Source organism: Pteropus alecto, unplaced genomic scaffold, assembly GCF_000325575.1.
Source record: "Pteropus alecto unplaced genomic scaffold, ASM32557v1 scaffold249, whole genome shotgun sequence".
Taxonomy (NCBI): domain Eukaryota; kingdom Metazoa; phylum Chordata; class Mammalia; order Chiroptera; family Pteropodidae; genus Pteropus; species Pteropus alecto.
This window is the reverse complement of record NW_006443132.1, coordinates 163,554-174,315: the sequence shown is the minus strand read 5'-3', so window position 1 is coordinate 174,315 and position 10,762 is coordinate 163,554. Positions and strand designations below refer to the sequence as shown.

The 10,762-nt window shown below is 35.9% G+C and overlaps 1 protein-coding gene across 6 annotated transcripts in view; it reads left to right on the top strand.

The window, feature by feature from the left end:
- FAM120C (family with sequence similarity 120C) overlaps positions 1 to 10,762 on the top strand; it is a 97,195-nt gene that overhangs the window by 5,059 nt on the left and 81,374 nt on the right. Inside the window, exon 3 of one of the 6 annotated variants that reach the window (XM_025040937.1) lies at positions 4,313 to 4,764. The exons of the other annotated variants lie outside the window; for them this stretch is intronic. The gene's annotated coding sequence lies outside the window, so the exon portion shown is untranslated. Of the gene's footprint in view, positions 1 to 4,312; positions 4,765 to 10,762 lie in introns of those variants that run through there. 6 annotated transcript variants of the gene reach the window in all.

Sequence of the window (10,762 nt, the reverse complement as noted above, 5' to 3'; positions counted from 1 at the left end):
TCCCATTTAACAGTTGAAATAACTAAGGTGCAAAGAGGTGAAATGATTTTTTTTTTCGGTCTGGACAGTAGTAAGTGGTGGATAAAAATCCTTGTTCTGGGTCTGTATTATTCAAAAGCTCTTGCCACAATCCCACCACACTGTTTGCTTTGTTTCGTACATTCTCGTGTAAGAATGTATATTTTATTGGCCAGATAATATGCATAAATATATGAAGAAAAACAATAATAAGCATTGAGCACTTAGTTTGTGCTAGCACTGCTAAATGTTCAATACTGCCAGTACAAGGCAAGTGTTATAAAACTAAGTACTGAGTGAGTCATAGAGTGGTGTTACAGGAATTCAAATATAACAATCTCTTTTCTGCATTTTCAGTCTCTCTCTCTGGTTTCTTTCACTTACAGCATACACAAGAACCTTTAAAAGACAAAAACTTTCCCTTTACTTTGTAATTCCCTTAAACCACTGTCTTTATCCTTGTACTTTCCTTTTAACCATTATTTTTGAAAAAAGAAGACTAGTAATTCCCATTCCCTAGCCTTTTGCCACTTGCTATCTGACGTTGCCATTTTGAAGCTGCCAAGTCCATTTCCATTCTTACCCTTTCTTGGTCCACTTGAAAAAATTGACAGTATTGAGCCATCCTTTCCTTGAATTTCTTTCTTTGGATTCAATAATGCTGCTCGCTTCAGAGTCTCCTTATAAGTCTCTAGGTTTTTTTTTTCCTTACCTAAGTTATTTCTCCTCCTCTGCCTGCTTTCTTAAGCATTGGTGCTCTCAAGGCTTCTGTCCTGGTGATATTCTTCTATTCATTTCCTGAGCAATCTCATCTATTATTATGGCTTTAAATATTAACTATATTCTGATGATTCTTAGAGCACTTTTTCTACCCCTGGCCTCTCTCATGAGCTTTTGACACATCTTTTCAGCCCTCTACTACTCGATTTCATATAGATCACTTAAACTAAAAAATATCCAAGATGGAACTCAATATTTTTTCCTAAAACTTGTCCTACTTTCAGTATTCTCTTTTTCTATGAATGTTGTCTTTCATCCATTTCAAACCAGAAACTGCAAAGTTCTCAATTCTTCATTCTCCTGTCCCTTTCCAAATCCTCTTGGTCACAAAATCCTGTCATTTCTACCTCAAAAATATCTCAAGTTCAGCCACTTCCACTCCTATTGCCTTAGTTCAGGCTGCCATCAACAAAACAAAAAAGCAACCTACCTAACGGGAGAAGATATTTGCAAATGATACCCCCGACAAGGGGCTAATATCCAAAGTGTATAAAGAACTCACATAACAACAACAAAAGAGACAAACAATCTGATTAAAAAATAGGCAGAGGACCTGAATAGACACTTTTCCAAGGAAGACATACAGGTGGCCAATAGACACATGAAGAGATGTTCAACATCACTAATCATCAGGGAAATGCATATCAAAACCACAATGTCATGCTACCTCACAACCGTTAAAATGGCTATAATCAAAAAGACAAGAAATAACAAGTGTTAGAGGAGATGTGGAGGAAAGGGAACCCTTGCACACTGCTGATGGGAATGTAAATTGCTACAGCCACTACAGAAAATTAAGAATAGAACTACCATGTGATCTAGCAATTCCTCTTCTGAGTATTTACCCACCATCATTTCTTATCCGAACCATGAAAATAGCCTCAACTCATTTCTTTACCACTCTGGACTATAGTCCATCTTCTACATTGCTGTCAGATACCATCCTGAAAACCAAAGCTGACTTTGTTGTGCCTAAAAATATCCCCTGCTCACCTTTTGCCTAATTTACCAAGTCCAGACTTCTCAGCATGGCATATATTGCCTTTCAGTCTGATCTCAGACTCTTAACCAGCCTTACTTCATGCTTACCTCTGCCCACACCTGTTCTAAGCATTGGAATGTCCCAACCATTTTGAACTTTTTTAGTTTTCTAGACACACCATGTCTTCTCACATAGTGCTTTTCTTATGTACTCTCACCCTTACATAGCAAATTCCTACTTATTCTTGCTTAAAGGTTATCACTATGAAATCTTTCCCAAGCAAGGTAAATGGTACCTTCTTTTGTGCTACCAGAGTGTTCTTTTCTTACATCTCATATTTTTTCTATCATAGTATTTTCATATCACATTTTTCTATCATAGTATTTTCATATCACATTTTCCCCCATGCTGTACATTACATCTCTAGAACTTATTTATCTTACAACTGGAAGTTTGTAATTCACTTTTAATCGAGTTCCAAGAGGGCAGGGATTTCCTCTAGGGCTTGACATATATACAGTAATGGTTGTTGAGAGAGGTTGATTGACTAACTGTAGAGGGCTTTAAAGATTAAGATCAGAAAGAATTTAGGATAAGTGTTTTATAATGTCATATGTTAATTCCATGTATATCAACTCAAATTCCAAATAGAATTGCCAGCCTCTGTTAAGTCTAAGTTTTGTAGCTGCTTAGCAATGCACTTAATAGAATAACTTCCCCCTTGGTGATAATAATAATAATTACCACATGCACTGGGTACCTTACATAGATTCATTATATCATTTAATCCTCACAACCACCCCTCAGGCTACATATTCATCTCCATTTTTTAATACCTAAAATAATAGGCTCAGCATAGTCACTGGCCTAAAATTGTGCTGCTTCAATGTGATTGAATCAAAATATGAACCTGAATATATTTGACACCAAAACCCTTCATCTTTAACATCTCAAAACAGCATAGTTGTAGTTTAATAACTTTTTCAGAATACTTTTCTTATATTCAGTTTGCGTAGCATAATGGCTTAGAGCACAGACCTTGGAGCCAGACTGCCTGGGTGTAAATCCTTGTTCTACCTGTTAGTTATATAAACTTGGACAAGTTAACCTCTGTCTGCCTCAGTTTCCTCATCTGGAAGATGAGGATAGTAATAATACCTACATCACAGACTTTGTTGTGAGTGTTAAATGATTTAATATAAGTAAAGTGCTTAGAACATTATATGGCATATAGTAAGTACCACGTAAATGCCAGCTACTTTTTGACCAGAATATCTTGTGTGCCAAGTAGATTGGACATTGATTATTTCACTTTCATGCCTTAAGCTTAGCATGGCATGACTTGCACAGTCCTTCATGATCTGCCTACCATTTTCTGGACTCATTTCACCCCATTTTTATTACCAGAACAATGGATACTTTTCAGTTCAATTAACATTTTTTGAGCTTCTACTCCATGCCAGACTATGCTAAGTACTGTGAACAAACAAATTCATTCATTCATTCAGCAAATATGAATTGGACTCCTGTGTACCAGCACAGTTCAAGATTGTGAAGATAAAGCAGTGGACAAAACAGACAGATTTCTGACCTCATGAAGTTTATATTCTAGTGGGAGGACAGACAAGATTAACAAAACATGTAGTATTTTAGGTGGTATAGTAAGTGCTGTGGGAAAAAATGTAGGGAATTGAGGTCAGGAGGGTATTATATCCCTCTAGGAGCTCATAGTTTAGTTGGGGAGACAAGGGAACAGTATGAGCTCCCAAAATCATTTATCTGGCCTTTGTCATAGATCCAAGGACATAGTGGAAGTGGCAGAACCAGGATTGCATACTAGACACCAAAACCCTTGCCCTTTCATCTACATCACAAAGGATATTACAAAGGTTATGGCAAGGGTGGCAAACTGGCAGCCTATAGACCCGTACATTTTTAAAGAACTTCATTGATTTTCATTGATCAGTAGTGTTTATCGAAATCTGAAGTCAAGTAGGTTTGGACTGAATATAAAGGCATTGTGTAGTTGAATAGTTTTTCATTTCCTTCTATCGTTTAACTTGCATTATGTGAATACATTGTTTTAACAAATATGAATTTGTTGCCAACATTTTTAAAATTGTGAAATATTGCAAAAAAGCCTGACTTTCCAACCACTCTTGAAATATCATATCCTCTGGCAACACTGGTTGCCCCTTTTGCTGAGCTTACATGGTCTTCATTTATTGGAGTTTCTGCCATTCTATGGTGTCTCCCTAACACCGTGACCAAGTGCCACTTGCCATTCATGATAAACATCTCCTACAATGGCCCCCAAAGATTCCCGCCTCCTGGTATTTATACTCTTGTGTAATCTCCCCCCACTCCCTGTGTGTGGGCTTGACCTAATGACTTGCTTCTAATGAACAGACTATAATACAAGTGATGAGATGTCACTTCCAAGATTAGGTTATAAAACACTGCAACTTCCATCTTGTTTGCACTCTCTTTCTCTCTCTCTCTGGCTCTTCTTGCTTGATCACTCTGATGAAGCAAGCTGCCGTGTTGTGAGCTGCTCTATGGAGAGGCCCACATGTCAAGGAACTGAGGGCAGCCTCCGACCAACAGCCAGAAAGAAACTGAGGTCCTCAGTCCAACAACCCGCAAGGAACTGAATCCTGCCAACAGCCATGTGAGTGAGCTTGGGAGTGGATCCTTCCACAGTCACACCTTGAGATGACTGCAGCCCCGGCTGGCACCTTGATTGCAGCTTGTGAGAGACCCTGAGCCAAAGGACCCAGTTAAGCCATGCCCACAGATACTATAAGATAATAAATGTGTTTTAAGCCACTTAAGTTTTGGGGGTAATTTGTTACACAGAAATTAGATAACTAAAACACCATTGATTGTTGGGCTTGTACTTTTTTATAGTACTTTTGATTAACATGAAATATTTTTTGTACCCACACCTATGAAAAGTGAAAAAAAAAAGTTATACAAGAAAGTTAGAGCCTATTTCTTGTTGCAAGTGATGAATATTCCTCTATAGCTAAATAAAATATCTGTTGAAAGACTACAGTTTAAGACACCATTTAAAAATCAACCATTATAAGAAGTATGATCAGTATATTAAAATTATGAGCACTGAAACAAAAAATTTTAAAAGGGCTTGGCATTTCAATAGGCTGTGTTTTTTAATACAGACAGAATAAGTGATACTGCTATGAAATATAATTATGTAGTAAATGGAAAAATTGCCAAGTTTTCAAAGCCTTTTGTCAGTAGTATAAGAGTGTTTATTGAGTATAGTAGAAATTACGTCATAAACAAGCATTTGCAAGAGTAGGAAATGTTGCTTCAGATGTTAAAGATTGGTGGCTGAATATTTTGGGGACAAATTGGGTCAGGAAGTTACTTGTGAAGTTTTAGATTGCAGCTGGTTACAACAGATAAAAACACTACCCATATAGCTGTATACTTAGCTATATGCCTAGCCAGTATTCAAAGTATAGTCCCTGACCAACAGCACCGTACTACTTGGAAACTTGTTAGAAATGCAGAATCTCAGGCTGTAGCCCAAACCTACTGAATCAATCTGGAGATGGGGATTTGTCAATTTGTTTTAACAAGCCCTCCAGCTGATAATCATATACCCTAATGTTTGAGAACCACTGCACATAATTCCTGTGTTAAGAATTTTGATGCAATCTAACTTTTGAGCTGGCAGCCTGTGACAGTTATATCCAGAAATACCTGGATTTTGTGTTGAGAAAAGTTTTGAAATTTTTTGTATAGATTGGTTAAAATTAGTGAATATGACTACATTTGTGCTTCCACAAAAGCTTTACTGTTGGACTTAGGATAATTAACATTGTGGTTTGCAACAAACAGTTGAATACTTTGCTTGGTGAATTACTAGATGCATGTTATGGAAATCCACCCTATTATATGGAGATTGATTGGTTTAGTTGAGGCATGGTACTGAAGATATTGAAGAAGACTTATTTGGCATCCAAAGGCCATTCAGTACACTAGCAATGATAGAAATAAAATGATCTGTTTAGTTGACGTTACAGCTCATCTAGATACTTTGAATAAAAGCAGGGTTGTTCAGAAATACCTTCACAAATGTATGGTCATATTTGCTTCTTTCTAGGAAAACTATGCCTTTGGGAAAATCATTTGCTAGGAGATAAACTGGCTGACTTTCCTTTGCTGAAATTGGTTTCCAAGAAATGAAAGTGAAGCCTGAATTACATTCCCCAAATTGTGGAGTTGTCTATCCAATTCCAGAAAAGGCTCTCTGACATTGTTTTAACAAAATTAATATAGTTCAGTTAGGCTTTCTCAATGTTCATGGTATGAAAGAAAAGCTACAATGGAGATATTGAATGACTGCTATGGCACTGAAGATGAAGCATGATGTTATTTAAATACCAGAATTCTACAAATACCTTGGAAGTACTTACCCTAAATATGAAAAACAGTGTAGAATGTGTACCTGTGTTTGGAAATGCTACATTTGTAAGCAACCGTTTTCCATTATGAAATAGGATAAAATTAATCATTCCCAGTAAAAGGATTCAAGGCTAAATTCTTTACTGCACATTGTAACATAAATGTATAAGACCTAACATTGACCTCTTGGTACATAAGAAAGGCATCAAACTTCATATTCCAAGTCAAAGGAGTATAAATCACACACACAAAATGTAATGATCAAATTTTTCAATTTTGGACTTGTATTTTCAATTTTGAATTTAAAATGTAAACGCCATTATTTTGCATGTTTATACTGTTAACACCCTCAGTATAGTTTAGTAAAAAAGATTATGTTGCTGGTAGCTGATTTTCTTAACTCACCCCACTCCCGCCCCTTCATTTATGTTAGCTTCCCAGCCCCTGTAGGCATTTGCAGCCCCGAGTTTGAAGACTCCTAGAAATTTCTTTCTGTCTTCTCTGCAGTTCCTGTCTTCCTTTCTGAGGTATCCCAAAAGCTCCCTTGGACTCTTGTTTGCTTCTTATTCTAAGGATACCTTTCATCAGGCCTTTTGAGTTTTCAGTCCTGAAAATTTGCTTTGGGCAGAATAAGTGCCTGTTCTGATATATACTTGTCTAAGTTTCTGAAAAACTGCAGACAGTATGTACAATAGACTTCATCTCTGCAGAATAAGCAGGCTATGATTTATTTTGTAACCACTTGTGTGTCAAGTATTTTATATAACTAATTTCTAAGTCTTAAAATCAGGTAGAAATTAGCAAAATCTCCATTCTATAGATGAAGAAGCTAAGCGACTTGCCTGACCACTTGAATTTGAGCATAGGTCCACCAAATGTTCAAAGTAGAGTCTCCAGTACCCAGTTGAGCCACAACAGATTTTTTTTAAAGTCTGTTTTCCCTTTTATATGTAACAGGCAGTTTCACCTACAAAAATGAGCTGGCTCCTAGCAACCTAAGAGTAATTAAGGGTATGAAAATTGGGTATCCACACATTAAAATTAGCACCTTAATAGCATTTACTGGACACTGGATCAGTATTCTACCTCCAGCTTGGCTGTGGTATTTAATGGCAAAGACTACTATGAGTGTGCATATAGGTAATTGAAATTCCTATGGAAAAGACACTTTGCCAATACTGCCTTGAATTGGCAATGGTTTTTGATTCCTGCTATTCTTACTTTTTAATTCTACATTATTCTTTAGTTTTGTGGTTATCGATTTAGTCTCAATGCTTATTGGACTCTGTAGAGTGTAGCGATATAAATTTGCATCAACAGCAGTTTTGGTTTATGATTTTTCAGCAATTAGGCTTTGAGGCACATAGGCCTTTAAGTTGAAATATAAACTATCCATATTACTGAAGCAGACTTATACATAATCCACCCCTCCCTTTTTCTTATAAAGTGATGCTTCTTTGTCATCTCTGATTTCTTTTTGCTTTGGAATTGAGAACAGGTGGAGAAGGTGAACCGCAGGGTCCTGCATTCATAAGGCACTGTTTTGGTGTGTTTAACATGGTAGATGGGAGTGAGGCTAGTATCCCAATGGAATTTGGGAAGAGCTGGAGGAAGTTAAGAGTTGCAGAAGTCAGAAAGCAGTATTGTTTCTGGATTAAGCTCTTTCTATGTTCCAAGCAGGGTTCTAGAGACCCAGATGGGTGTAAGTGCAACTAACAGTTGCACAATCTAGTTATTCTTTATGGCCCTGTGCTTACTGTATTACTTTACGAATTGATCCGAGTTAGTGTATGTCCAGTTTTCCAGTTGCCTTTATTTGAGAAACAATATATTCACTAGAAAGAGCATTATTTTTTGTTGTTGTTTTTTGCTTTTTAAATAAGTGTGTGTTATTTTTTAAGCAATATTATCTAACTTAGAGTAGGCAGTTTTCAAAGCATTACTTTGTTAAAATGTGTTTAGTGAATGATAATTTGTACTATATTTAAAATCCTGCCAAAATCGACTTGATATTTTCCTGTGAGAATTGTGCTATCCTGCTGCTCTTTAAAGAGATTTCTTTTCACCCATACCCCATCACCCTCCCCTTTGGCAACCATCAGCTTGTTCTCCAAATCTATGGGTGTTTCAGTTTTGTTTTTCTTTTAGATTTCACCTATAAATGAAATCATATGGTATTTATGGTTCATTCATGACACAAATGGTGAGATTTCATTCTTTTTTTTATTGCTGAGTAATAGTTTAATATATATATTTGTGTGTGTGTGTGTGTGTGTGTGTGTGTGTGTGTGTGTGTGTGTGTGATGTCTTCTTTATCCATTAATCTATCAATGAATACCTAGGTTGCTTCCATATTTTGGTTATTGTAAATAATGCTGCAATGAACACAGGGGTGCATATTTCTTTTCGAATTAGTGTTTTTGTTTGCTTTGGGTAAATACCCAGAAGTGGTATTGCTGGGTCATATGGCAGCTCTATTTTTAATTTTTTGAGGACTCTCCATACTGGTTCCCTTAGTGACTGCGCCAATTTATAATCTCATCAACAGTGTACAAGGGTTCTCTTTTCTCCATATCCTCACCAGCTCTTGTTATTCTTTAATTTTTTGTTTTATGTTATTTTTCAATTACAGTTGACATACAATGTTATATTAGTTTCAAGTGTACAACATAGTGATAAGACATTTATATAACTGACAAAATGATCACCCTGATAAGTCTTGTAACCACTGGGTTCTGATGATAGCCATTCTGACAGGTGTGAGGTAGATGGTATCTTATTGTGGTTTTGATTTGCATTTTCCTGATGATTAGTGATGTTGAGTATCTTTTCGTATATCTGTTGTTGCCATCTGTATATTCTCTTTGGAGAAATGTTTATTCAAGTCCTCTGCCCAATTTTTAATTGGATTTTTTTTATGTTAAGTTGTATGAGTTCCTTATATATTTTAGATATTAACCTCTTATTGGATATAACATTTGTGAATATCTCCTCCCATTCAGTAAGTTGTCTTTTCATTTTGTTAATGGTTTCCTTTGCTGTGCAAAAACTTTTTAGTTCGATGCAGTCCTATTTGTTTATTTTTTTCTTTTTTTTCCCCCTTGCCCGAGGAGACATATCCAAAAAGGTGTTGCTAAGACTGATGTCAAAGTTTACTGCCTTGTTATCTTCTAGGAGTTTTATGGTTTTAGGTCTTACATTAAGTTTTTAATCCATTTTAAATTTATTTTTGTATATGGTGTAAGAAAGTGGTCCAGTTTTCAGTTTTTTTGTACGTTTCCTCTAAGATCAGAAATAAGACAGGGATGCCCACTATCACCACCTCTATTCAACATAGTATTGGAAATTTTAGTCACAGCAATTACACAAGAAAAAGAAATAAAAGGCATCCAAATCAGAAAGGCAGAAGTAAAATTCTCACTATTTGCAGATGCCATGATCTATGCATAGAAAACCCTAAAGACTCCACCAAAAAAAAAAACAAAAAACTATTAGAATCATAAATAAATTCAATGAAGTTGTGGGATACAAAATCATTATACAAAAATCTGTTGCATTTCTTTACACCAATAATGAAAAATCAGAAGGAGAAATTAAGAAAACAAACCATTTATAATTGCATCAAAAAGCATAAAATACTGAGGGATAAATTTAACAAAAGAGGCGAGAGACCTCTACTCTGAACACTATAAGACATCAAAGAAGGAAATTGAAGAGGATACAAATAAATGGAAGGATATACCATGCTCATGGATTGGAAGGATTAGTATTGTCAAAATGTCCTTACTACCTCAAGCGATAGACAAATCAGTGCAATACCTATTAAAATACCAATGACATTCTTAGAATTAAAACAGCTAATCTTAAAATTTATGTGGAACCACAAAAGACCCTGAATAGGCAAAGAAGTCTTGAGAAAGAATAGTGGAAGGTGTCACGCTCCCTGATTTCAAAATATACTACAAAGCTACAATAATCAAAACAGTATGATACTGACATGAAAACATATATAGATCAATAGAATAGAATAGAGAGCCCAGAAATAAATTCTCACTTGTATAGTCAATCTATACAAAGGACGCAAGGATATACAATGGGGTAGACAGTATCTTTAGTAAGTGGTGTTGGGAAAACTGACAGATTCCAAAAAGAAAGCATTATTTTGTAGCCAGACCCTACTGAGTTCAAATCCAAGTTCTGCCTTATGTCTAGCTGTGTGATTTGGAGCAAGATATTTAATTTTTTTGTTTTTACAAAAAGAAGGGGTTTAATTATACCCATTCACAGGGTTTGAAGGATAAATGAGATATGTCTTAAATTGCTTAGTCCAGTGCCTGTTGTGAAATATTAATCATTAGAATGTCGGCTCCATAAAGATAGGAATTTGGGGGTTCTTGTTCACTGCTGTATCCCCACACCTAGATTAGTGCCTGGTGTGTATCAATTCCTGGCTCAGTAAATATTGGTTGAAAGTCAAAATGGTTCATTGGTTCTCTACTCTGTGCCAGTGTTTTATGCACCAGAAATACAGCAGTAAACAAAACA